Raw genomic sequence first — 27,413 nt, 5'->3', positions numbered from 1 at the left:
GCCCAGAAAAAGATTCAAATATAGCAACCTGTTTTATAATATGTCTGACAATGTAAATCAGTGAAAAAATGCTAAAATATTCAAAATATAGTGTTGGAACAATTTCTTATGTAAAATATTTTATGGAAAATAAAGTTATGAGATAGTTCTAATATTATATGCAGAATTCAATTTCAGCTTCATCAAAGACTCAAATTTAAAAAGTAGATTATTTAGACTTTTAGAAGAAAATGGAGGATTTTGGGTAGACTTCAAATATTGTAAGATTTCCTCAACAAGAAATAAAAGGCATAAGGTACCCAAAGAAAAAAAAATTAAGAAAATTTGCTACAATAAAATTATAAATGCCTGGCTGTGTGCAGTGGCTCACACCTACAATCCCAGCACTCTGGAAGCCTGAGGTGTATATATCGCTTGAGCCTGGGAGTTCTGAGACCAACCTGGGCAACATGGCAAAACCCCATCTCTGCATAAAAATACAAAATTAGCCAGGTTTGGTGGTATGCACCTGTAGTCCCAGCTACTCAGGGTGCTGAGGTAGAAGGATGGCTTGTGCCCAGGAGGCAGAGGTTGCAGGGAGCTGAGATCCAGCCCCTGAGCGGCAGAATGAGACCCTGCCCCCTCATAAAAAAAAAAAAAAAAAGAATGTCTACTAATTAAAGTGCAGCATCAAAACAATATTTTTTAAAAGGCCATTTAAAGACATTTGCAATACATATACCTGAAAAAATATTTGTTTCCAGAATTTAGAAATGATTGCTACAAACCAGTAAGATGAGATAGAAATTTAATTTTTCAAATGGGTGAAAGACTTGAAAAACCTCTTCACAAAAGAAGAAATATAAATTTGCCCTTAAACATATGGAAAAGTGGGCAACCTCGTTAGTAATAAGAATAATTCAGAATAATGCTTGATAAGTTACCAATTCATAGACACAAAGTTAGCAAAAATTAAAAATTCAGAAATTCTTAGTGTTCATAAATAAAGCAATGATAATTCCTGTACACTATTGATTGAAAATGTGCTCAATCTGTGATCCATCATTTGTCAAAAAGAAGCTATTACACACAGGTGCCATGAGCTATATATAAGATATTTGTAACATTGTTATTTTTGAGAAGAGAATAAACAAAACAGAACTAGAAATTACTCTAAGTCCTTCAGCAGTAAAGTGAACACATAAAGCATGGAATAGTCACAAGAGAAAACCATATGGCGATGAAAATCATTTTTAGTAACTTAACAAAAGTTTAAATAACAAAAAGCTATTGTTATAGAGCATAATTTCATGATTTTACTTACATAAAGTTTTTTTAAATGCAGCTGAAAAAATTAGCTAGGTGTGGTAGTGCAAGCCTGTAGTCCCAGCTACTCGAGATGCTGAGGCTGGATGATCACTTGCGCCTGGGAGTTTCAGGCTGCAGTGAACTATTAATATGTTCATGCCACTGCGCTCTAGTCTGGTTGACAGAGCAAGACACTAAAAATAAATAAATAAATAAATAATAATGTAGCTGAGCAATTTCTTGTTCAGAGATACATATATATATATTTATACATATATATGTAATCTCTTCAATGGTTAATTATTAACACAACGTTCTAAAAGGTGGTCACTTCTGGCAAGAGTGGTGGCCTAGGTGGAGGACAATTTTGGCAGGGTTACTCAGAGCCTTTCAATGGTATTGGTAATGGTCTAATGCATGATAGGTATGTTGGTGTTCATTTTATTATTTTTTATAGTATATGCACATAGTCAGTATATTTTAATATATATTAATTATAATGTGTTATAATGTGTTAAAACTCTTATCGGTAAAATATATTTCACAATTTTAACACATCTTTTTTTACAAAAGGAGAAAGAATACACAGAAATAGACGATATTTGAAATTTTAAAAAATCACTTAATAACCTATTGAAATTTTGTAGGAAAAAGATAATGGTGTCTTGTCCTGTTGGAGACAGAAAAGAATTAATGACTAGAGAAATATGTAAGGTTTTTAAAAATTGACAGTGTTTGTTTGTTGTTTTGATATTGTGATTGAGGCTGTTATATGTAAGATTTTCAGTGCAGCAAAAGAAGTAGCACTTGAATATAAATATCCTCACAAAGGCAATTTACTTCTATAGAAGGGTGCAGCTCACAGATGGAGCAATGGTGAGCGCACACCTGGACAACAGAAGGGAAGGGAAGGGTACTTATTCCTGACGGAGGTCACCCCTACTGCTGTGTTGTTCCCCTATTAGCTAGGGTTAGACTGCACAGTCTAGTCTAATTCCAAAAGATTATTTTAAAGGGAGCAGAGGTATGAGCCGGAGTGGCGGGGTGGGTAGTTTGACAGGAAGGATGGTTACGGGCAGGTCAGAACAGGTAGCCAGGGGTGACCTAGGTCAAAGCAGGTGACTGGAGCAGGTGACCAGGCCAGGTGAATGGGATGAGTCAGAATGGAGCAGGGGACCAGGGAAACAGATGTGAACTACTGATTAGAACTGGTGGAAAAATGTTTACTGAAATTACCAGGAAGTTAAACTTTAAAATGGACAATTAAAGAATAAGAGAGCTGAACATACTGACATACTGATTCTTTGAACAGAAACTTGGGTTTCACTATATCTAACAAGGCTAGGTTTTAATAATAATTTCTAGTTTATTAGCTTGTCCAACTTAGTGGATTTTGAAAGCATTTGCAGGAATATAGAATAATGATGTTGGCTTAGGGAGGCAATTTTTACTTATATGCCTCAGATAACTTGGACTAAATATATAATTAGCTCAGTAAATATTTGCCAAATAAATTAGATTAAGGTTTTGGAGCAGATATAATCTTACTCATCTACAGTTAAAATTGACATCTTAATTTTAGTAGCTTGAAGTACTTTTGTAGAGTCCATATGTTATAATTATTTGCATGTGTGTTCAAACAACTATGCAAATATATTCTCATACTTGAAACTTGTGCAAGTTACTCATTTATTTCCTCTCATCTCCAAACCCATGCATTTTTGCTCTGCTTTGTGATACTGTAGATGAACCTTGTAAATATTTCTTCTTTGCAGCTGGAACAATGTTAAGCTTTGTTAGTAGATGGCACTGGAGAGACCCTGCAGGAGGAAGTGATTTATTTCTGGATCTAGTTTCCTTTATTCTTTCTGCTCCTGCAGTACTTGGCTGGTGTGCAAGACACTCACTGGCACTTAGCTGAAAATGACACTGGCACCCATCTGCAAATGAATTTCTATGGTTCCCAGAGAGTTGTTTCCTGGTGAGTTTTAGTGGTGCTCCTAAGAGTAGCCTTTCAGTGGCTCTCACCAACACACTACCAGCCGGTTTCCTGCCTTGTAGCCTTAGTTTACAGCACCTCCAGCAAAATTCTCTGCTATTCAGTGTGCAAAAGCCACCTTTTGAAACAAGATTTGAATCTTATCCTTGGTTAGGGGGTGGGGTGGATCGTCCAAATGTGTTTCTTTCTTTAGTACTCTCTCTTAGCCCTAGAAGTCATGGCTGTTTCCTAAGTCCTCTATTCTTGAATTCTTTCGAGTGTTCTTTACCCCTAGAGTTTTCATTACTCAGAGTTTCCTTGACCCTTACTAGTCAGGAAATTAATAGGTAATCTCTATCGCCATATGATGAATCTTTGTATTAAATTTTCCCATTCAGTTTATTCAGTGGTTTCTATCTCCTAACTGGGTCCTGTCTGATACTCAAATCAAATCTCTTTTTGTGATGGGTGCTCCTATAATTTTACAAGAACTACCTGACCTATCTCCACCTGTGTATTCATTTCAATCCTAATCCTCTCCACTCAAAGGCTAAACTTAGAATTCTATTTAAATAGCATTTGGGATTTTTCTTTTTGCCATTAAGTAATCAGGTTTTTCACCTTTCACATAATGACTATGACAATTTCCTCTGACTATTGGCAGCAGGTAAATTACCTCTGAAGAGTCCTTTGGAGAAACAGAATATCCAGAATTTCCATTATTATTATTTTTTAAATTTAAAAGTATCACATTATTTTTGAGCAATGGAAAAAAATAAATAATAAGGGTAAATAAAAAGACAACACCCAATACATTTAGACAAATGATGTATTTATGTGCCATACAGAATAAATGGCTTCAATAATCATAAGTGAATGCCCCTGAAATCACAATATTTTTTTTCAAATCAGAGTTTATTCTAGGAGATAAGTAAACTACTCATCATTGTCTGACTTTGTTTTCATTTGCCACTGTTTTTCTGCTCATCGAAAATGAAAGGCCCCTTTTCTTTCACCTAAATGATTAATGGCGAATGCTAATCAAGGCACTTTTTCTGCATAGTTCACTGCAAGTGCGAGAAATATTGTCAGAAACTAAATGAACCTTTTGGAGTTGACTGATTTCTCCCAATTTTTGTGATATTACCCAACATGTAAATGACAATATTTTTTAAAAAAGAAAAGAAAAGTAGAAAACTTGCAACAAGTAGTTTCGGATTTCTACACATTTGCAAGGCAGCTGAAACATGATCTAAACAAGTTACTTTTAGATTTTTCCTGATAAAATATCTTGCATTTATATGGCATTACAAAATACATGATAAAGGAAATTAAATTTTTTTCTTTTATTGTAACTGCTCCACTTTCTGATTGGGCTAAATGTAAAGGTAACTATGTTCTATGTAACCTACTTCTCTTCCAAAGTTATTGTACAATTCAAACAACAGAAGCTGTTTGTTGGCAAACATAAACATAAAATTTTACATATGTTAAGTCAAATACATGCTACTGTAATTGTTAAACAGAGAATGAGATGTTAAATGCTCTTCGTATGTCTAATTTGGAAGGTTAAATATCATTTCAAAAACTTCACAGAACATATGCTTATTGACTAATAATTATGAATATATTATCTATATTTTATATTTACATGCATATATATTATTTGTGTTTACATCAACACATTCAGAAGCTCACACAAAGGTGTATGCTTATTTTTATTAAGGGTCACTAAAACAGTTTATAAAAGTCAAATCCATGGAATTCATATATGTTAAACATTGGTATTGAAAGTAAATTAAAATCTTAGGATTATGGTATATTGGAGTCCAATTTGTCTATGATGAACTATAAATATTTTTCTTTGTTTTTTTTTAATTAAGATAGCTCTCTTACTAGAGAAAAGTTAATCCCATGATAGTACAGAATTTACATAGCCTTTAATATGTTAATTTTATTTCTGATTATCCAAGGGTTAAGGGATTATATGTATAATTTTCCAAGCATATTATATCATAGAAAACATTTCTTCACGAGCCATTTTCTTAAAACAAAATTCTAGGAGAAAGATAATATAGCATAATGGTTGTAGGGGCAGAAAGATATGATACCTTTTCTTACTTATCACAAATGTCATGGCCAACACTCATATAACAAAAGAGAGCTTAACAAGAGAAAACAATAATGTATTTATTTAATCAAAATTTTATGTGACATAGGAGCCTTCAGAAAGACTGTTTAGATTCTTCTTGGCCTCTCTGTGTAGCTTTCCCTTCCTCTGGGTATAGGGTAGAACGCTTATCACATGAACGTCTTCAGGACAGAAGGAAAAATTTTAGAGAGTGACCATGTTAGGTTTTATGGCTTGCTTTGGAAAGAAGAATTCTAGTTTCTGTGAACCTTGGGGAAGAGGAATTTTATCTTCTGTGACTTGTTTTGGGGGAAAAAAAGAGGCTGAGACAGAGGACATGAGATGGTTAGAAAACCTTGCTTCTGACACTCTTCTAGTCTCTAGTCAAAAGTACTCAGCATACCAAGGTACTATGCTTGGGAGTATTGTGATCCATGCCATGACATAGTTAAGGAAGTGTTTTGGCGCAAGATATTTCTGTATTTGAGTATCTCACACAAAGCCAGGTGTGAACATTTCTGAGCTGTAATTCTATCATCTATAAAGTAGAATTAATTATATAAAGCACAGAGTGGTCATCAAAATCAAATGAGATACCATAAATAACCTGTTTTTGTATACTTCTTGTTGCAGAGAAGACACATGTATGTGTGGGTATGTGTATATATCTGTGTATGTGTGTCACAACAAACAGATAATAACAGATATTTAAGAAGATGGAATCCACATTACATGCAAAATCACTTGTTGTAACCCAGGAATTAGCATATCTGTTTGAATGGTATAATATTGAGAAGTAAAGGATCAAATTGTAGATGTAGAAATGTTGTCTTAGGCTTTCTTCCCCTATTTCCTTTGGTTCTTATTTTACGCTAAATGACAGAGTATTCTTAAATAGGCTCAAATTATACCAATCTTGTTCTGAATTTTAAATTACATGACATGATAGAATACAATGTATAGATATTTCCAAGTGTTTGGTTTTATCTCTTATGATTAAATGACATCAAATGTTAAAATGTTATTAACTGGAAAATGGCAGATAATCAAAAGGAAATCTGTGGGAGTTGGCAACATTCCTGAATATGAATAATTATGTTTGCTACTTATGAGGCACCTGTCTTCTAAAAATTCAATTGCCTTAATGGTGTTATTCTACCATATCTCTTTGTAGCAAATAGGGGGCAATATTACCTATTTATTCATTGAATTAGGCAGTGGAAAAGGAGATCATTTCAGTGGCCTAAAATTTAAGAATGAATGACGCAAATAATATTAGAATTCAGGTATTTAAACTGACTCTCACTCTTTTGCTAGGTTAAATAGACCTTATTCATTACAGTTAAACTTGAAATCTTTATTACTACTATCTAAAAAGGTCATGGTAACCCAACAGAGTATTATTATTTCTATGTCAAACATAGTATTATGATAACAGAACACACTTTGTTTTCTTCTTGCACCTTCAGATAATAGAAAGACAATAAAACACTTACATAAAAATACCTCGTATTCATTTTTGGAAGACCAAATATAACAGATAAAGGAAAGATTACCTCTTTTGGTGGTAAAAATAAATTAAGGGCAATGACTATTTCAGAGACAACTGCATGGAATCATTCTGGTGAAGTGGAATCTCAGTAAGTTTGGAAATGGAAGAATATTCAGAGGTTTTTATGCTAAAGTGTGATATATTGAATACAGATGTTATTAGCGGGGTGCTGGTACATGCTTAACAGGCTCTCAGGAACGTAAAAAGTAATGATTTATAACATTTCTCAATTTTTGCATTACACATATTCCCATCATAGACAATTTCAAACTGCTAAAATGGAATTACTGAACAAGGAATTGGAAAAAGATATGCAAATCTGTATGAGCTGACACCAGCATACCATTGGATGTTGTCTTTTCTGTCATATTTTGATTACCACTTATGGGGCATGAGAATATACTTTGAAGATCTCCAACTACAGGGATAGTAATTAATGAAAGATCCCAGCAGCTGTGATCTGGAATCATCATATTTGCACAGAGACCACACCTGTCAGGATGGTTCCCAGCCAATGTCAGGGATACTAAAGCAGGTCCATTCCTGGAAGACTTGGTACTCTTTTCACAACAGGCTTTGGCTCAGACTTCCCAATGGATGACAGTCTGGGACACTTCTATCTAACCCTTGTTTCCTCTCTCTCCAGCACACGGTCAGACCTACATGAGGATCTATCTCCAAGCTTTTTGCATTTCCACTCACAGGTGTTTCCCCTAAAAACATGCTTACATGCTTAGTTTCATCGTATTGTATGCCTCTCAAAGGACTTAGATAACATTCCATTTAAGGGGTGTCATTACACAGCAGAAAGTGTCACCTCATCCAAATGCACTTGGTTCATTTGAAAGCTACCTGTTGCTGCAAGAGAGACTTCTCACAGGCACCTATGGCCTCATACCACAAACATTTCTTCTGCGTTCAAGCAGGCTGGGCCTGCAGGAGAGATAATGATTTCCAGGAATTACTCATTCAATGAAGGAGAAGTGGTGCATACATGTTTCAATTCTCTTGCTCTTCCATGAGACCATTCCAGAATTATGGTTTTCAGGGTCTTAAAGAACATTTCCAATGGCTCTGTGCAGTAAGTTGCCAATTAACTCCCCCGACTTTTTTTTTTGTAATCTTCCCTCCCCTATCTACACTCCCATATGAGGGCTTCTTAGAATCACCTTCCAAATAAACTACTTTACCAAAATCCATGTCTTTGGTTCTGCATTTGGGTAAACCCAAAATAAGATATATCACCAAAATCAAGTGAGTTATATTTTAAATAGCTTTATTTATAGAACGATTCATAAATTACAATTCTATTGGAGTCAGGAAAAAAAAGTAAATGAGAGAATCTAGCCAGGTATAAGAAACAGAGAGAGATGGAGACCTGGTAAACTAAAGAAAGTGATAGCTCCTCATTCTCTGTCCATTTTTTATGCAGAAATGTGTACCTAGAAGCCAGGTATTCTGATTTTTACAGACACACAATATATTAAAGTAATATAAATGGGCAAAGTTATAAGATTTTTAGAAAGCTCTATGTACAACATGAATACATCTATCTCCTGCATACAGAAATGGACCTTGAGTTTGTGATCAGTGATTAGAGATTCTGGAAAAGTCTCCCAAGTGCATTTAACATGTACAAATGCAAGAATAAATACCACTCCTTTAATCTCATTAACTTTCAACAATAACTTCTTGATCTTCCCCTATTCTGCTTTTTTATACTCATGAGAGAATTCCAGGACTTATGACCTATAAAATGCAGTAAGAAAATAAGTGAGTCAACATGGCATCAAGTGCCTTTCATGGTCTATTTATGTGAAGGAATCAAAAGACAACAGAGTTCTATTCTTCTATCTCAGTCATAAAGCCTCTGATGCTTCAAGAAAAGAGACAAGTGGAGAGAAGTCTGTTCCTAAATAAAACGTTGCTAAGATGAAAAGAAGCCCTTGAGCACCAAACTTTTTTAAGATAACTTGAAACACATCAAACTTTAGCTTGCTTTCAAATTGTATTGGCTGTATCTGTTTTTCCTCTCACTTAAAAAAACATGGTTTCCTTGCTATTTGTAAATTATAACCTGCTGTTTTCACTTCAAATCTTTCATGCTACAAAGTTTTCTACTCACCTTTCCTGCATCCAGTAACCCCTGGGCATACTTTATAAGACTTAGCTTGAAAGTAACCACCTCTGTGAATTCTTCCTTTACTGAGGATCTAGGCAGAGTCAGGAGTGCCACATGTCCAAAAATACTTGGAAAAATCTCTTTGATAATACTCATATTATATAATTATTATTTGTCTCATCATCTATCTTGCTATACAGAAATTCTGTTAAGGACTGGACCATCTACTTTTCAGTTTTAAAGTCTAGCATAGAGGCTGTCATATAGTAAGTGATTAAGGTATATTTCTTAAATGAGTTAAAGTTCCTGTCTTAACCTCCATTTCTTCTTCACATTTCCATCTTCTCCATTTTTTTCACTCCCATGCTTGTAAAGCTAATGATAAAAGAAAGAAAACAGATATTACAAGGCTTACTCCACTATACCCCATGGATACTGGTATTTTCCCCCTCTACACTTTCATTTTGATGCCCTGAATAGAAGTATAAGGGGAAGGATTATGGGGAAACAAAAAGGACATAGATATTGGAGTCATTGATAAAGGCCATGTGGACAACTCTGAGAAATTTATTTTCGCTTATTCTCGAAAAGGTTAGTCTCAACACTGTACCTTATTTTACCCTTCCAAATATCCTTAGAGATTATAAGGGAAAACATTACAACCCTTGTTTAGTGATGAGAATGCTGAGGAGTGAGTGCATGGCCCAATATGTTCTCCTCATCCTTTTCTACTCTTACATATTGCCACTGTCAATTTCTTCCAATTTAAAGGCCAGGGGATCTTTTTCTCCCCTCTCAATTCTCCTCTGACTGACAGCCTCCATGTCACCTTTTTTGTTTCTTTTCCTCTTTTTCTTTGCCGTTAAATCAAATCCAGTGACAACTTGGTAAGAATAAATGACTAACCTGCTAAGTAATGTCACATGGCTTCTTTTGTAAAAAGAATTCTAGGTTGTCCTGACATTCAACCATCAAGACTGGTTAGAGCTGATAAAATCAGGCCTCCCACAGTACAGGTAGATAGGCTGGCTGACCCTGTATCTTGAATGATTCATGGTAATTTGTGGTTCCTTGTGATAATTAGAAGTCCCACAGAGGAAAAAGCTGAAAGTGTTCTCCAAACGATGGATGCTGTCAGGAAACAGCCCTTGTGTGCCTTTATTTCTTTGTGCCTCTCTAATCAAGTATCTGGAGTAGCTTGTTATAAAAGACAATGTGTGGTTTCAAAATGGCAAAGTGAGTAGAAGAGAGGGAGGCTAGCAAGAAACTAGAGACGCCTTGAGTTCTACATCTGCCCTCCACTCTGCTTGTGAGAGCATTCACAGGTGTCCACAAGCAGAGCTTAGGGGCAACACATATAACCTTTAAAGTATTCTGCTCTCCTTGCTGGGTGGGGAAGAATAATAAAATCAGTAGAGGAAATCTTTTGCTTCTGGGAAGATAGAGTAGACATACTTTTCCCTATTCTTCCTACGAGGTATAACTAAAAATCCTAGATATTATATATAAGTTAAACATAAAAACACCCTGAAAGAGGAGAAAGTAGACTGGCTATAGATCTTGAGATTCAAAGATATCTATGTCACTACTCCCAGTGCTGGAAATTCTAACCAGTGCAGTAAGACAGAAAAAGGAAATGAAAGGCACACAGTTTAGAAAGAAAGAAGTAAAACTGTCCCTATTTGAAGATGACATGATGGTCTATGTAGAATATAACTGAGAATATACAAAAAACAAAGTTCCTAGAAGCAGTAAGTGAATTCAACAAGGCCACAGAATGCAAGATAAACTTTTGATGTCTGAAAAATCAACTGTTTTTCCGTGTACTAGCAATAAACACATGAATGCAAAATTTTTTAAAATGCTATTACGGTCATTCAAAAGAAAATGAAATAGGTGTAAATCTAACAAAATAAAGAGGCTGAAATGACATAATACTAATGAGAGAAACTTTAAAGTATTTTGATAAATAAAAATGCATACGGTGTTCATGAACTGGAAAACACTGCATAATAAGGATGTTAATTCCTGCAAATTGATATACAAATTTACAGCAATTCCTACCAAAATTCCAGCAAGAATTTTTTAAATATGGGTAAGCTCATTCTAAAATTTGTATGGGCAGGTCATGTAGCTAGAATAACTAAAAGTTAAAAGAGAAATAAAATGGGAGATACTAGTTTTTCTGATTTCAAGATTTATTGTATAGCTGACTGCAAATTTTACTGTATAGCAAGACTGCATGGAACAAAATAGAGGGCACAAAAATAGACATACAAACATGCTCCACTGATTTCTGACAATGTTACAAAAGAAATGTAATACATGAACATCCACAGGTTAAAAAATATAATATTTTTTATAAATTTGGGAATTAGAGTTTGGATAATTTAGAATTGTCTTCTGGATTCTTCATAACAATCAATAGTTGAACCTACAGGGGTGGATTCTGCCCCGACATAGAAACTGAGGGTGAACAGTATTTTTTAAATTAGCTTTTAAAGATGACAATGACTAGTAAATTGAAAATAGAACAAAATTTCATTTCTCTAAATTGGAAATAGGACTCTGGTTAAAACTAAGTGATTATATGGATGAATTATCCCTGAAGTACAGATATTTGTTTCATCATTATTAGGGATTATTGACATCAAAAAGGGAGTAAGAGAGATATATCCTAAAAAATACATTATGCATTTTTCCATTCCATTCTAATAACTTTTCCTTATGAGAAATAGGGTCTTTGTCCTCCCTTTAAAGTGATGCAAGCTTTTAACAAATGGAACATAGAAAAGAGAGATTATTTGAAATCTTATTGTTCTTGTTTTATACCTTAGAGATGTCCTCTAAGAATACAATGGGCCACAAATGTGAGCTTGTCATAATCTGTTTTGTGTTGCTGTAATAGGATACCTGAGACTGAGTGATTTATAAGGGACAGAGATTTCTTTCTTATAGTTCAGGAGGCTGGGAAGTCCAAGGTCAAGCAGCTGCTATCATGTGGGCCTTCTTACTGTGTCATCATATGATAGAGGCAAAAAGGAAAGAAAGAGTGAGACACCAAGAGGGGTCCCAGTTATGATTGCACTGGGGGTTGTTTCCAACGTGAAATTTGAGGAACACAGTCAGACCATAGCAAAGCCACATGTGTAATTTTAAATATTCTAGTAGCTATATTAGAACATTTGAAAAAGTTTAATTTAATAATAAATTTTGTTAATAAAATATCTCACTAGTATATATATATGGATTACATGTTGAAATAATACTTTGAATAAGAATTCTTTTCTCGTAATAAGTGTTTGATATCTGGTGTATATTTTAAACTTGCAATGCATTCAGTCCAGAGTACCTTTATTTCATGTGTTCAGTAGCCACTAGCTAATGACTTTTATACTGAACAGAGCATCTTACAGAATAAACAAATGGCAAAGGTTTTCTTTATTCAAAAGAACTTTATGTACTGATATTACAATAATATTTCTGTGATGTGCTCACAGTCATGTTTACACTGCCATATTAATCTTACATACTAAAATATACTATTTATTAGTAATATACAATTGTTTATTCAAGCTTGGTTTATGACTTCATATATTTATCTGTTTTTGCAACTAAAACTTGAATATAACTGCATGGAAAATCAAGCACAAACTGCAACATTTTGCAGTAGTTCAACAGTCATAATCAGTAACATTCATCAAAAAGAAAAAGATATACTCTTGAATATTTTTTGAGTCCTCCTTAAAGACATATAAAAGTAAGCAAGGTCTGCAACTGAAAAAAGAATTTATGAATAATCATTCATTTCAGAAATAAAATGTTTAACTGCTTTCTAGAAGGAATTTCAGGGCAATAGAATAATGCATTTGAGGTCCTCTAACATCCAGAAAATGCAATCTTTTTGTCTATACCAATTAAACAAATGGCTAAAGCCAAATAGTACTCTGTATTGAATTTTATTTTCTTTGGTCTTCTTTACTTTATCTATCACTATTTTAATCATCTCTTGACATATTGCATTAGTAATCAAAGAGTCCAATCACTTTCTCCCACCTCCATGGCTGCACCCTTTTCTGAGTCACCATCCTTTCCTGTCTGTAGTACTAAAATAGCCCCTGGAACACTTCTTCCTTCTACCTGTGCCTCTCTACCATCTATTCTGAACATAACATCCAAAAAAAAAAAAAAGACGTTTTAAAGTGTGTCAGATTATGCAATTTCTCTGCTAAGACTCATCAGTAGCTTTCATATTCTCTCTGAGAGTAAACACAATAGCTCACTAGGCTGTACATGTCCCAGCCCCTCCATCACCTCTGTGACTTCAGCTCCTACAGTTCCTCCCAACTGTTACTACCCTCCAATCACATGGGTGTTTTTGAACAAATCTACAAACTCTATCCTTGGATTATATGTTCTAGCTATTCCCCCTGCCTGGAATACTCTTTCTGTAATGTCTGCATGGCTACTTTTTCAATTCTTTCCTTACTTTCACATTTTCAATGAAGTCTGCCTTGACCACCTTATTTTCAATTGCAAACTAACTCTATCCTTTCTTCCAACACACATTCCTAATCCCACTTTCCTCCATTTGTCTATCTCTATCTCTCTCTTTTATAACACTTTCATCTCACATGCTATATCATTTACTTGTTGATTATATCAATTTTATTTTCTGCTTCAGTACATTAGAATGTAAACTCCACCAGGGTAGAGATATTTGTTTTATTTTAGTATCCCCTCCAAGTTAATAGATGAATTTTTATTTGTATGCGTCCATATGCTAGAATTTTAAATTTTAGCCTTTATCCCCCATACTTCATCTTTCTTTACCCTGATTTACACTTATTATATATCACTTATATATTGATTATCAGCTTTTAAGAGGTTGTTTACTTTAGTTAGCCACTTTGTTTTATGTTCCTGCTCTCAGCTGAATGTATATTCCCTGACAGCTTTATTCTGGGGGGAAAAATGGAATTTGTCTGCTTTGTTCACTGCCACATCTCCATATCTACCAAAATGTAAAGGTGCCATGGTAGAAATTCTATGTATACTCACTGAATATATAAATGAGTTTGAGGCTAGCAATTTCACACTTCAGTGAGCTACCTGGTGCATTTGAACTGCAGATTAACATCAAGAGAACCTTCACTTCTGTGTGAAATCCAGAAGATGTGCACTTCATGGTCTAATCTATGTCATTCATTATGTTCTTATCAATGAATACTTGACCTTTCACCATAACTGTACACACATATACTCAGCAATGAACATTAAGGAAAAAATAACTCAATTTAACATCTTTGACTAATAAATTGAAGATGTTTTCATTAAGGCATAGTTCATCAAGTGATGTGGAACCAGAGTCACTTCTAAATTATTGAGATTGTCTATAAAGTAGAAGACATACAAACAGGGTAGACTAAGGATTAACAAAAGATAATGTATCATGTATATACAAAAATGATTATTTTTCAAATAATCATTTTTAAAAAAATAAAATTCTTGGGTTATGGCTTATCAACACTAATCACATTATTCAGTTCATTAGGTAACTAGCAATAATTCACATGTATTTGAAGCCAAAACTTTTCTGCAAGGTATGAGCATGCAGCATATATGGCTGCTAGTAAGAAGAAACAGGCTGCTCCAGCATGAACATTCTTAGAGGACACTGTATTTTTAAAGGCTACTTAAGCCATTTTAGAGTAATAGCAGCAGATATGAATAAGCACGAAATCATTGTGTAGAATTTCATTTAGTACTTTTGCTTCGAGTTAGTTGTTTTGTGTTTTTTACTATATTTATTTATAGCTGGAAAGCTCCTTCTTAGGCATACAAAGAGGATGAGATGATATTATTAAATGGGATGATATTACTAAATGTTTGACTGCTTTATTTTAGATGTCAATAATCACACTCTATGTGTTGGATAATTAGACAGAAGGTTAAGAGGAAACAGGTTTTGCTGAAAACTTCAAGGTGCACTCAAAATTAAATATGTACAATATTTAATTTGTTACTAAGTGCATCACTTTGAAAATGTTCTCCAAAAATATCCTGAAGTCAATTATATGTTACCCAAGAAATCTTCATTTTCTTCACCATGGACTCTTTCATGCAAAGCCTGGATTTAGACACAAAGAATACTGTAAAGCTCATTATCTATTTAATATAATTCAAAATTTTCAAATTCTTGAGTCTAAAATTTAAAAACTGGTTGAAAAACAGTGAGTGTTTGGCTTGAACATTTAGATTATTACTTTTTTTCCAGTTCGCATTTGACACAGACTCAAAGTCAAAGTAACCCAGATTAATAGACGAAAATTTGGGACTTTGGGCTGGAGGAATTAAATACAATGAATCTGAGTGACCAGTGTAGCTTCCTATAAATGAAGGTATTACAATGTCAATATTATTGATCAATTGATTTCTCATCACATAAAATTATCATCTGTGTACTTGAAATATGTGTGCTCCAAATGTATTGGACAAGTTTGAATACAATAGAAAGATGAAAAGCAGTATCAGCTGTTTACATCTTTGCCCCATAACTTAGTTGCTGCACATGGCTTGGAGACCATATAACATACAGGAGTAAACCATACAAAAAAAGGAATCTAAAAAGTGTACACTAAAAAATAACTAAAGCCAAAGAATATAGATTATAGATTCTAAAACAGGAAAAATGATTAAGAGTGTTCTATTATTACTATTAATTGGTTGGAACCAATTTTTTCCACACTGCTATGAATGTTGACACTTTGACTTCCTTATGTAAATTATGAATGTTCTTAATGACATCTAGAATAGTAAGTTCTTTCCAGAAGGTTTTACATTTACTTTGCCCAGGTCCATCAGAGGAATCACTACCTATGCAGCTATAGCCTTACAAAAGATCTTCCTGAAAAAATAAAGACTTGAAAGTTAAAATTACTTCTTGACCCATGGGCTACAGAATGGGTATGTATTAGTAGGCATGAAAACAACATTCATCTTCATGTTCATCAGAGCTTCATTCATTTCCATCAGAGCTCTTGAGATATCAAATGCATTGCCAGTAAGCAGTAATATGTTGAAAGGAATCATTTTTCTGAGCAGTGAGTCTCAATAGTGAGCTTAAAATGTTCAGCAAGCCATGCTGTAAACAGATATGCCATCATCCAGGGTTTGCTGAGCTATTTACAGAGCACTGCAGAGAAGATTTAGCATAATTCTTAAGGACACTAGGATTTTCAGAATGGTAAGTGAGCTTTAGCTTCAGCTTAAAGTCACCAGCTGCATTAGCCCCTAACAGGAGAGTTAGCTTGTATTTTGAAGCGTCAAAGCCAGGCATTGACATCTCCCCTCTAGCTATGAAAGTCCTAGATGACATTTCCTTCCAGTAAAAATCTGTTTCATCTACATTGAAAATCTTTTGTTTGGTGTAGTCACCTTCATCAATTATCTTAGCTAGATCTTCTGGATAACTTGTGGCTTCTACGTTGGCACTTGCTGCTTTACCCTGAACTGTTATGTTATGGGGAAAACTTATTTTCTTGAATCTTATGAGTCAATTTCTACGAGCTTTCAACTTTTTTTTTTTCTTTTTTCTTTTTTTTTTTTTTGCAGTTTCCTCACCTCTGTAAACCTTCAGAGAAATGAAATGAAGAGAGTTAGGTCCTTGCTCTGGATTAGGCTTTGTCTTAAGGGAATGTTGTGGTTGTTTTGATCTTCTGTCCAGACCACTAAAGCTTTCTCTAGATCAGCATTAAGACTGTTTTGGTCTCTTGTCATTTGTGTGCTCACTGAAGTAGTACTTTTAATTTCCTTCCAAAACTTTTATTTTGCATTCACAACTTAGCAAACTTTGGCAGAAGAGGCCTAGCTTTCCACCTGTCTCAGTCTTCAACATGCTTTCCTCAGCTTAATCTTTTCTAACTTTTGATTTAAAGTGAAAAATATGTGATTATGTCCTCCAGTTGAACATTTAGAGTCCATCATAAGTTATTAATTGGCCTAATTTCAATATTGTGTCTCAAGAAATAGGGAAGTCCTAGGAAAGGAAGAGAAACAGAGAAGGGCCAGTAGGTAGAGGAATGAGAATATGCACAACACTTATTAAGATCTCCATCCTATATGAAAGTGGTTTATGGCACCCCAAAACAATTGCAATAGTAACATCAACAATCTCCAATCACAGATAACCATCAAAGATATAATAATATTATTAAAAGTTTGAAATATTGCTAGAACTACCAAAATGCAACACAGAGACAGGAAATGAGCATATGCTACTGAAAAATGACACCAATAGTGTTGCCACCACAGATCTTCAATTAGTAAAAAGCACAGTATCACGGTATCTGAGAAGTGCAATGACGTGAACACAATAACACAAGGTTGATGCACATATGGAAAAGCCTGTAAAGATTGTGCCAAACATTGGTTTATTTTTTGACTTAGCATCACAGAAAACTAATAAGCAGCAGAATAATACTTACCCTTAGTATGTTTTATTCTCATTTTTTTAAAGAACAGTTTTTAAAAGACAGGTTATTGGCCTAAATTTATCATTGATTTCCTCTTTTGTTCCCTAGTCACTAGAACTATTAAATAGCTATTTTATGATAAATGTAATTACCATGATGCTACTCATCATTTGTAGTAGTAATACTTTACATTCTACAAATTGCATGTAAGTTATAATATCATGTATTCTGAGGATCTTTCAAAAAGACTCTCAAGAATTTTGAGGGACAGGATACTGCTATACAGCCTTAAGTATCTTGGCATATACTCTATCTTTGATTTAGATGAGAAGCATTAACCACAGTTAGATAGCAGTAATTATTCAGTGGCTGCTTATCTCTTTTATGGATCATCCAAGTCCTTTGCTTCTCCTGTCATTAATGTAAGGCTCATTAGTTCCTTTTCATAGAGTAGATGAGAAAAGAATGAGGAGATAGAGCTCAAAGTAGCCTTGGAGGTATTTTGATATAGGAGGAAGTCAAAATTGTTAACCAAGAGGAAGATCTGGGGACAGGATTAGTCAGTCACACATTAGAGGCATTTTAGGTAGTTGTCTAATATGGTAAATCAAAGGGCATTTGAACAAATATAATTCCAGTGATCCAATATATTGGTTTTCTATTGCTGCCTTGACAAGTTATCACCAACATATAACATAAACAATGTAAATATATTTTGCTGTAATTCTGCAGAACTCTATGCTGCTCAGCTAAAATTACAGTATTCTTTCCTTTCTGGAGCCTGTAAAAAAGACTTCATTTTCTTGCCTTTTCCATTTGCTAAATAGTCCCCACATTCCTTGGATCTTGACCTCCCTCCTCCATCTTCAGTGCCAGTAATGTAGAATCTCTGTGATCCTTGTTCTATCATCGCATCACTCTCTCTCTGAACACAGGTGGGAAGCATTCTCCACTGTAAAGAACCTGTGTGCTAAAATTGGCCCACTCAGATAATCTGAGATAATATCCTTATCTTGAGGTTTGTATTATTAATTGCATTTGCAAATTCCTTTTTGCCAAGTGAGGTAAGATATTCATGGGTTACGAAGTACTAGGGCATAAATATATTTAAGAGATCTTTATTCTGCCTACCAGACTCAGTGGATCCCAAATTTTACACTGCTGTTCTTTTTATTTCCCAGGTAAAACATTAAATAATCCTACCAAAATATATATGTAACCCAAGAATCATTTTATCATTTTAAAATGATAAAATGTATCATTTATCATAAAATGATAAAATGTATACCCATTTCTTGGGTTACATATATATTTTGGTAGGATTATTTAAATATTTATCATTTTAAAATGATAAAATGTATCATTTTAGAGATACAAATAGCATCACACATAATTGTCACACAAGCTTATAAATTAGGTGTTATGATTATTACCATTTTTAAGACTAAGAGAGGGACAATAATGGCTTGAGTCAAGTTTCACAGTTTTGACTGAGCACAGTGGCATAACCAATGTTTTCCTGTCTGTTGATTCTGCTCTTGACCCTCTACAAGTTTATAAGTAATTCTGAGATATTTATACCTAGACTCAAATAGCTTTACTAAATGAAGTCTGTTAGACGGAGGAAAGAGCCCTAAAGCAATAGTTCTCAAACTTTAAAGGGTATCAAAAGCACCTGAGAGGTCTTGATAGAATGCAGATTGCCGAGTCCCACCTTAAGTGTTTCTGATTCAGCAGGCCTGAGTAGAGCCCGAGAATCTGCATTGCAGCGCCTGATGCTGAGGTTGCTGAAATACACTCCAAGAACCACCAACCCTAGTGAATGAGAAGCCTGAGTTAGGGTAGGGATCTGCCTTAAATGTTTCTGGCAGAAAGTAAACCTGAAGGGAGGGACTGAAAGAAAGAACTAAAGAATCAGATAAGAGAGAAAGAAAGGAAAGAAGAGAGAGAGAGAGGAAAGAAGGAAGCAAGGGAGGGAGAGAGGGAGGAGCAGGAGGAAAGGAGAAGAGAGAAGGGAGGGAGGAAGGAAGGGAGGAAGAAAGAAAAAGAGAAAGAAAGAAAGAGAAAGAAGAGAGACAGAGAGAGAGAGGGTGGAAGGAAAGAAGGAAGGAAAAAAGGAAGGAAGGAAGAAAGAAAGGGAATCATAAAATGTTATATAGAGTAGAGGGTATGGAGGAAAGAAAACTAATAAACTAGCGTAATTCCTATGAAGTAGAGCAAACTTGACCAAGGCCATTTGTTTAATTAGTGGCAGAGTTGGGACTAAAATCCAAATTGTCACAGATATGGAAAGATCATTGAAGATAATCATCTGTTTTTAGCCTTTCCTGCGTCTGTAACTGTAAATGGATTTAGTCATCCACACTGTCTCCATTCTCATGTCAGCCCATAAGTGAAAAGGTGGCACCCTAGGTCTGTTTGACCAATTGCTTTGAAAAAAGTTCTAGAATACTTGAGGGTATAAATAAAGAATAAAATCTGGTGTTGTCCCAAATAAAAAGTAAAATTTTTTTTTGAATCCATTATTTTATTAATTTGGGCTGTGCATAAAATACATGCTATTTAAACATCAGGGGATTTTGCTAATTTTTTTCCTCATAAATAACATCATTTTGGAACAAAGTCTTCGTGTGCTGTTTCTCATGTTTCTCTCTAAAGCTCCCTGGCAAGGCATGTGCTAACAGCCTGGCTCTGCTGAGCATCTGGCTGGCACTAAGGCAATCCAGAGAGAGACAGAAGGACCTGCTCTTCATCATCTTTTCAGAAGGATTTAAACTCCATGGAGCTTGGCAGGAAGTCCTATCTTTGCTTCATCATTCTCTAACATTGGCATTCCTTTGGAAACCTATTTATTGAGGTTTCTGAAATGCCTTCTCTCACACTAAGTATGGTCACTTGGCTGTAAGATAATCAAAAGAACCTGTGAAACGTGTGGAGTCAAATGTATGACATGCCTTAGAATTGAGGCGAAGAGGGAAAGTGAAATGAGGCAGATGTAAGAGCTACAGCGTATGCGCTGCATTTCTAGATGTCAGCAATGTTGAAATATGAAGCTTAAAGCAAATGCAGATCAGCCAAGGCTTGGAACAGAAATAACACTCTATTTCCTGGGATGATTCATTCAAAGAGGCTGTTTATTGCATACATAGTTTCAAGATCACATGCCCATTTCCTTCTATGATTGTTCATACATAAATATATTTTACTGGCCCTAAAATTAACCTGACATTCCCTCAGAAAAGGGGGGCAAGTCCACTCAAAAACTTGCAATGTCAAGATTTAAACATGCTAAGGTTATCCTGGTAACAATTGATGTCTTAACATGAGGTCACCAAAGTATGATATGTGATTCTGGATTCTTGATTTGAGTCAGAGTTTGTCACACAGCTCTCCAGGGCAAAGCTTCATTGAAATGAATGAATATGTTGATAATGTCTTTCAACAACTTTGAGAGGTAAGCACAGCATCATTAGCTCAACCACTGGAAGTCTTCCATTTTGTTTCTGTGGCAGAAATCTGCCCAGGAATTTTATGGGTTCTATCTGTTATAGTATGTGTGGGATTTACCCAGGACTCAACTTCAGTTCCATGACCTTGGGTAAGAATTTAAGCTGATTCAGAGCTCATTGACCTGGAGGCAAAGCTACTCAGAGAGAGTAAGTAAAAATCATGCCATGGGCCATAGGTGTTTCTAGGCTGGTGTCGAAAAGATTGTCCATCTCCAGCCTGTATGTCAAGCCCTCACTACAGAGTCCAGTTACCTCTTCTTGGTGACATTGGAAAGGACTCTTCATTTGCTTAGCTAGTTCTGCTTTTATCCTTTTCTGTCAGTCATGTGGTCTCCTTCCGTTCAGCAATCTACTAAAGATATTTGTATTGGAAGGCCGTGCAACAAATGTAACCTATCCTGTCGCCTCCCCCCACAACCTGCTTAAGGTAGTTTGTCTCCCTCTTCATGTACAGTTTATCATTGCAAACAACAGCACAACCAAATGGCTCCTTGCTGATCTTTAGCTTCATAAATAAGCAATGGGTATAACAAACAGATTTTGTATTCCATCTGCAAGCTCTTCTCTGAGAACCCATAGCATTTTAAAACTTCATTCTGAACTTAGGAACTAAATATGATGAGAAAGACACAAAAATAAGAATTACTCAGATAAAAATAAATTGTAAATAAAGTTCATTGTATTAGCTATGATCTCTAGAGAGCTTTTTATAGAATATGAAAAAAAAAACAACAAACAACTCCATCATTGCAGTGCTTCACTGAAGTCACAAAAAAGCATATTCTATATAAGATTTACTAAGAACTTCTCCGGAGGTTGGCAGTACTCTATTATTATTATTATTATTATTATTATTATTATTATCATCATCATTATCATGTTTTTCTAATTTAAATCATTTAAGGTAGCCTAAGTTACCATTTAAGATTTAAGTGTTAGAAGAGTTAATATTTCTAAAGAATTTAGGAGCTTCCAAACATGTTTGTGCACCATCAAATGTGTTCTTTGAAATAACTTTGTGAGTTAGCATTATTATATTTCAATTTTCAGATGACAAATCTGAGATACAGAAAGTGATGTGACTTGCCTAGGATCAGACAATTGATGTCAGAACTATCCTAAGTCAAATGCTTATTGCACTACAACAGCAGTTCCAAATCCTGCCTCCAAAGCTTCTGATGATAAACCTCTGAGAAGTTTTAGAAAAAAAATAACGTATAGACCCCAACCCAAAAAAAATTAAATCAGAATTTCTGGGGGTGTGGCACAAGGGATAGCATATTCTAGAAACTCTCTGGAAGATAATTATGTGCAGCCAAGGGTGAAACCTACAGCACCAATCTGAATGGCTTCCTTTATCATAGCTCATATTGAATAATACATTATCCAATTAACTCTGCATCTTGTGTCATAGGCAAGCAAGCTAAAAGCAAGACAACTGGCATGCCATTCTTTTTTTTATTGCATTTTAGGCTTTGGAGTACATGTGAAGAACATGCAAGATTGTTGCATAGGCACACACGTGGCATTGTGATTTGCTGCCTTCCTCCCCATCACCTATATCTGGCATTTCTCCCCATGCTGTCTCTCCCCAACTCCCCACCCCCCACTGTCCCTCCCCTATCTCCCCCCCGACTGACCCCAGTGTGCGATGATGCTCCCCTCCCTGTGTCCATGTGGTCTCATTGTTCAACACTTGCCTATGAGTGAGAACATGTGGTGTCTGATTTTCTGTTCTTGTGTCAGTTTGCTGAGAATGATGGTTTCCAGATTCATCCATGTCCCTACAAAGGACATGAACTCATTTTTTTTATGGCTGCATAGTATTCCATGGTGTATATGTGCCACATTTTCCCTGTCCAGTCTATCATCTATGGGCATTTGGGTTGGTTCCAAGTCTTTGCTATTGTAAACAGTGCTGCAATGAACATTCGTGTGCATGTGTCCTTATAGTAGAACGATTTATAATCCTTTGGATATATATCCAGTAATGGGATTGCTGGGTCAAATGGAATTTCTATTTCTAGGTCCTTGAGGAATCGCCACACTCTCTTCCACAATGGTTGAACTAATTTACGTTTCCACCAACAGTGTAAAAGTGTTCCTATTTCTCCACATCCTCTCCAGCATCTGTTGTCTCCAGATTTTTTAATGATTGCCATTCTAACTGGCATGAGATGGTATCTCAATGTGGTTTTGATTTGCATTTCTCTGATGACCAGTGATGATGAGCATTTTTTCATATGTTTGTTGGCCTCATATGTGTCTTCTTTTGTAAAGTGTCTGTTCGTATCCTTTGCCCACTTTTGAATGGGCTTTTTTTTTATTGTAAATTTGTTTTAGTTCTTTGTAGATTCTGGATATTAGCCCTTTTTCAGATGAGTAGATTGCAAAAATTTTTTCCCATTCTGTTGGTTGCCAATTCATTCTATGACTGTTTCTTGTGCTGTGCAGAAGCTGTGGAGTTTGATTAGGTCCCATTTGTCTATTTTGGCTTTTGTTGCCAATGTTTTTGGTGTTTTGGTCATGAAGTCCTTGCCTATGCCTATGTCCTGAGTGGTTTTGCCTAGATTTTCTTCTAGGGTTTTTATGGTGTTAGGTCTCATGTTTAAATCTTTAATCCATCTGTAGTTAATTTTAGTGTAAGGTGTCAGGAAGGGGTCCAGTTTCTGCTTTCTGCACATGGCTAGCCAGTTTTCCCAACACCATTTATTAAACAGGGAATCCTTTCCCCATTGCTTGTTTTTGTCAGATTTGTCAAAGATCAGATGGTTGTAGATGTGTGGTGTTGCCTCTGAGGCTCTGTTCTGTTTCATTGGTCTGTATCTCTGTTTTGGTACCAGTACCATTTCTTTATCTCCTATTTTCCTTCAGAAAGTATAATAGGGTATTCTTTTTAGGAGAGAGAATATGATGAAAACATGGAGATATGTAATGCTAACAAATAAAATAACCCATGATACGAGGCAATCACCATACACAGCAAGCCAAGAGAAGATTCTAATGAGTGGACTCTATCAAGTATCCTACTTTCACAATTCCCACCACCTGTACATGACTCTCCTTTCTTTTCATTGAATGAATTATTGACATTGGTGCTTTGGGCACGTACTCAAGGGTGATAACTCAGACTGCATGAAGTGACTAGTGGGAAGACATCCCTTACCAAATGTATGCCATTCACTTTTTTCTCTAAGTCAGTTTCTAATGAACTTGATCTTTTCTTCAAAATGGCCCTGACCTTTATTTTATTGGTCATTTTAAATGTTCCTACAGTTCCTAATGTAATCAGCTTTCATCCTCTGAAACTGAGTCTTGAGGCTTATATTTTCTAAAATAGAAGATAGATTGATCTGATACTGACTTGTTCAGCATGACACTAAATTATAAAACAAGATGTGGGAAAGAGGGAATTCAGTAAATTCCATTATCCCTTCTTTAGCTGATGGAGGGCTATACTTGGTAGGTAGAGTAGCAAAAAGTTTTATGTAAAGTGATCAGGCAGGAAGAAGAAGTTTGAGAAAGGCTCTTCTCATGGAATTAGAGAGAAGGCAGACAAAAAGTGGTAAAAGAAGAGAAATATAAAATTATTTTCCTGCATCCCTGCTAATATCCAGGACTTAAATAGATTGTGATAGAGTGAAAGGAAGCATAATTGCACCTCTACTGGTTGGGGTTGTTGAAGGAGAATCCTGTGTATTCATTCATTCATGCAACAAATATGTATTGAGTGACTACTCTGTGACAATTGATGTTCTAAATGACAGAAATAAGAGCAGCGAACAAAATAAACAGAAATATTTGCAACATGGCAGCCCAGCAGAGATTAGTATGGCATTCTTCACCCTCTCTCAGTTCCTATGTAGGAGGTCAGAGAGGAGCTTTATTAGAAGGTTGACTTAAATCTCAAAGACGCATCTGTTGGATTACCCAAGCAGAGACTGAGTTAATCAGAATTTAAAATATTAGGTCGGTCTGAGATTACTGACCTAAATTAATAGAAAAATTTGAAGGTCCTTCCCCTAAAGGCAGACAATGCTCTGAAGTATATCAAATCAGTTACTTATAAAACAAACAAGCAAACAAAACTGTGTTTCTCTGCACATATACTAGTAATTTTGCAACGCTTTAACATTCAGGAACCAGATAATAGAGGGAAACAACACAATACCTGGGAAATTGAATTGTCTCAGATGGAGTGTTGTTGTAGCCCATTGTCAGCACTGGTAAATTTAGGAGGACTCAGATAGTGAAGATCGTCAAGAAATGGATGGTTTGGAGAAACAATATACTGCTGATGTTTATCTATATTGGTATAGTTCCTAGCAACACTTTAGATTGAGAACCAGATCTCTATACCTAGTTACAACAATCAACTTCCTAGGAAAAAGAGCTGAATAGATATGCTACTTTGCTCATTGAAATTAGGAACTGCCATGCTCCAAGGAGTTTGTGTGTATCTATGTGTATTCCAATTCTTTGAAATAGCTGTTTCAATGCTACAAATTTCAAAAATCTCTTGAGTAAATGAAACACTGTTATAAAGCATGGAAAACAAATATTTAGGTCCTCTGCCTAAGCATCTTTAGCCACATCCCAGATTTCAATCTAGATTACACAACCAGTTAGTATTTGATACTGTCTTACTTCTTTTTTTCTTTCTCTGAAATAGCCATCTTATTTTTCTTCATTGTCTCTAAATATATCAGCCATAATTGTGTAAGTAAAGGGTTATGGAGCTGATCTCAAATCTAAAAGCTTTGGCCGAGTATAATCACTTTTGAGAAGATTCTGACATGGCAGGAAGACCATTTTAGACTTTGTTTTTGCCCATTTAGTGTCAGTTACATATCTCCAGTGCTTGGCATGTTTCCTAAGTGTAGATACATGCAATGAGATACTCAGTGGTATCCAACCACAGCTACTTAATTCTCTACTTACATATTCAGGAAAGAGCCTGAAGTGTGAGGCAATGGGTACAAGGCTTGCAATTCAGTAGGAATGAGGATGAAAGTAAGCAATTTTCCTCCAAGGAAAGATCATCATTCCTCGGTTCATTAGTTGGTTAAAGACCTTGGATCAGCATAAAATGCCTTTAGCTGGTAATTAGCATGCAAATAAGCACTGGCCCACAGTTCCAGGATTTAAAAGAAATGAGGCTAGGCTTAAAAGGAATGTTAGAGGCAAATATATTTTAATAAAAATAAAAAATAATTCACTAAGCATTAGTAATATTTGCTTTATGATGTATTCCTTTTTAATCCTGTGGACCCTGTCCAGTGAATTGACTCTATCGTTAAGATTCACCATCGAAGACATTGCAATATTCAAGCAGTAACAGACGAGAATGAGTTGCTTCTGGGGAAGAACTGTGGGTTTTCTATTAAGAAATTTTTGAAACAGTTAGATGTGGTGCACAAAGCTAGGACTTTACACAACAGTATGTTTTACAAAGGAGATAAAGTCATTGCAGGGAATAATAAATTTAAAACTTCAGTATCAATCACACATCTCAAAACCAGTTATCACCATTGTATATTTCAGGATAGTCTACACTATCAGACTGTAACAAATTAACTCCAGAATTTCAGTGACAACACAACCGCAGTTGATTTCTTACCCAGGCTATATTTCTAATGCAGGTGGGCAGGGGCCACTTCACATTGTGCCACAGGGACCCAGGCTGATGGAGGCTCTGCCAACTTGTAGCTGCACCATCTGGAACGTATGCCCTTCTGTGGCAGAGAAGGAGAAAAGCTGGAGCATTGCCACCAGCTCATGAATGCTTTGCAGTATAACTAAGACTTGTTACTGCTGCTCTGAGCCTATCGGCCTCAGCCCTAGTCATCTGGCCCTACCTCACTGGAAAGAGGCTGAGAAATATGGTGAAGCATGCAGTGAACACTAAGGGAATGCTGGGCAATAGTTTATCCAAACCTTCATGTCCTGCTTTTCTACAACAAACTTAGTCAAGATGAGGTTCCCCAAAATGCTTTTTTAGAACAAGAATCAGAAGAAAATATGGACACTTTCACAAGAGTGATGAAACAAAAATTATTGGAGGTGGATTAATTCACTGACCATTTTCACATGGTATTTAAAATGTAGTCTCCATTGAAGTCTACCAAAGTGCTCCTAGTTTTAAATTTTAAAAATTGTTTATCTAGATTTTTATGTTGTCCTCTTTTCTTTTCTGGTATCTTCCCCGAAGAATCCTTTTTAAGTATTTGTTTTCCTAAATGACCTTCTCATGAAATATTAATACCACAGATATACTAGATATCTATTGATGTACTGTATGTATACCTGAGCTTTACACATTCAAAAGAGTAAGGTTCTTTTGTCTCCAACAAGAACCAA

Source organism: Aotus nancymaae, unplaced genomic scaffold (assembly GCF_030222135.1).
Source record: "Aotus nancymaae isolate 86718 unplaced genomic scaffold, 86718_ANA_hifiasm-v0.15.2.pri h1tg000019l, whole genome shotgun sequence".
Taxonomy (NCBI): domain Eukaryota; kingdom Metazoa; phylum Chordata; class Mammalia; order Primates; family Aotidae; genus Aotus; species Aotus nancymaae.
This window is presented reverse-complemented; position numbering follows the sequence as displayed.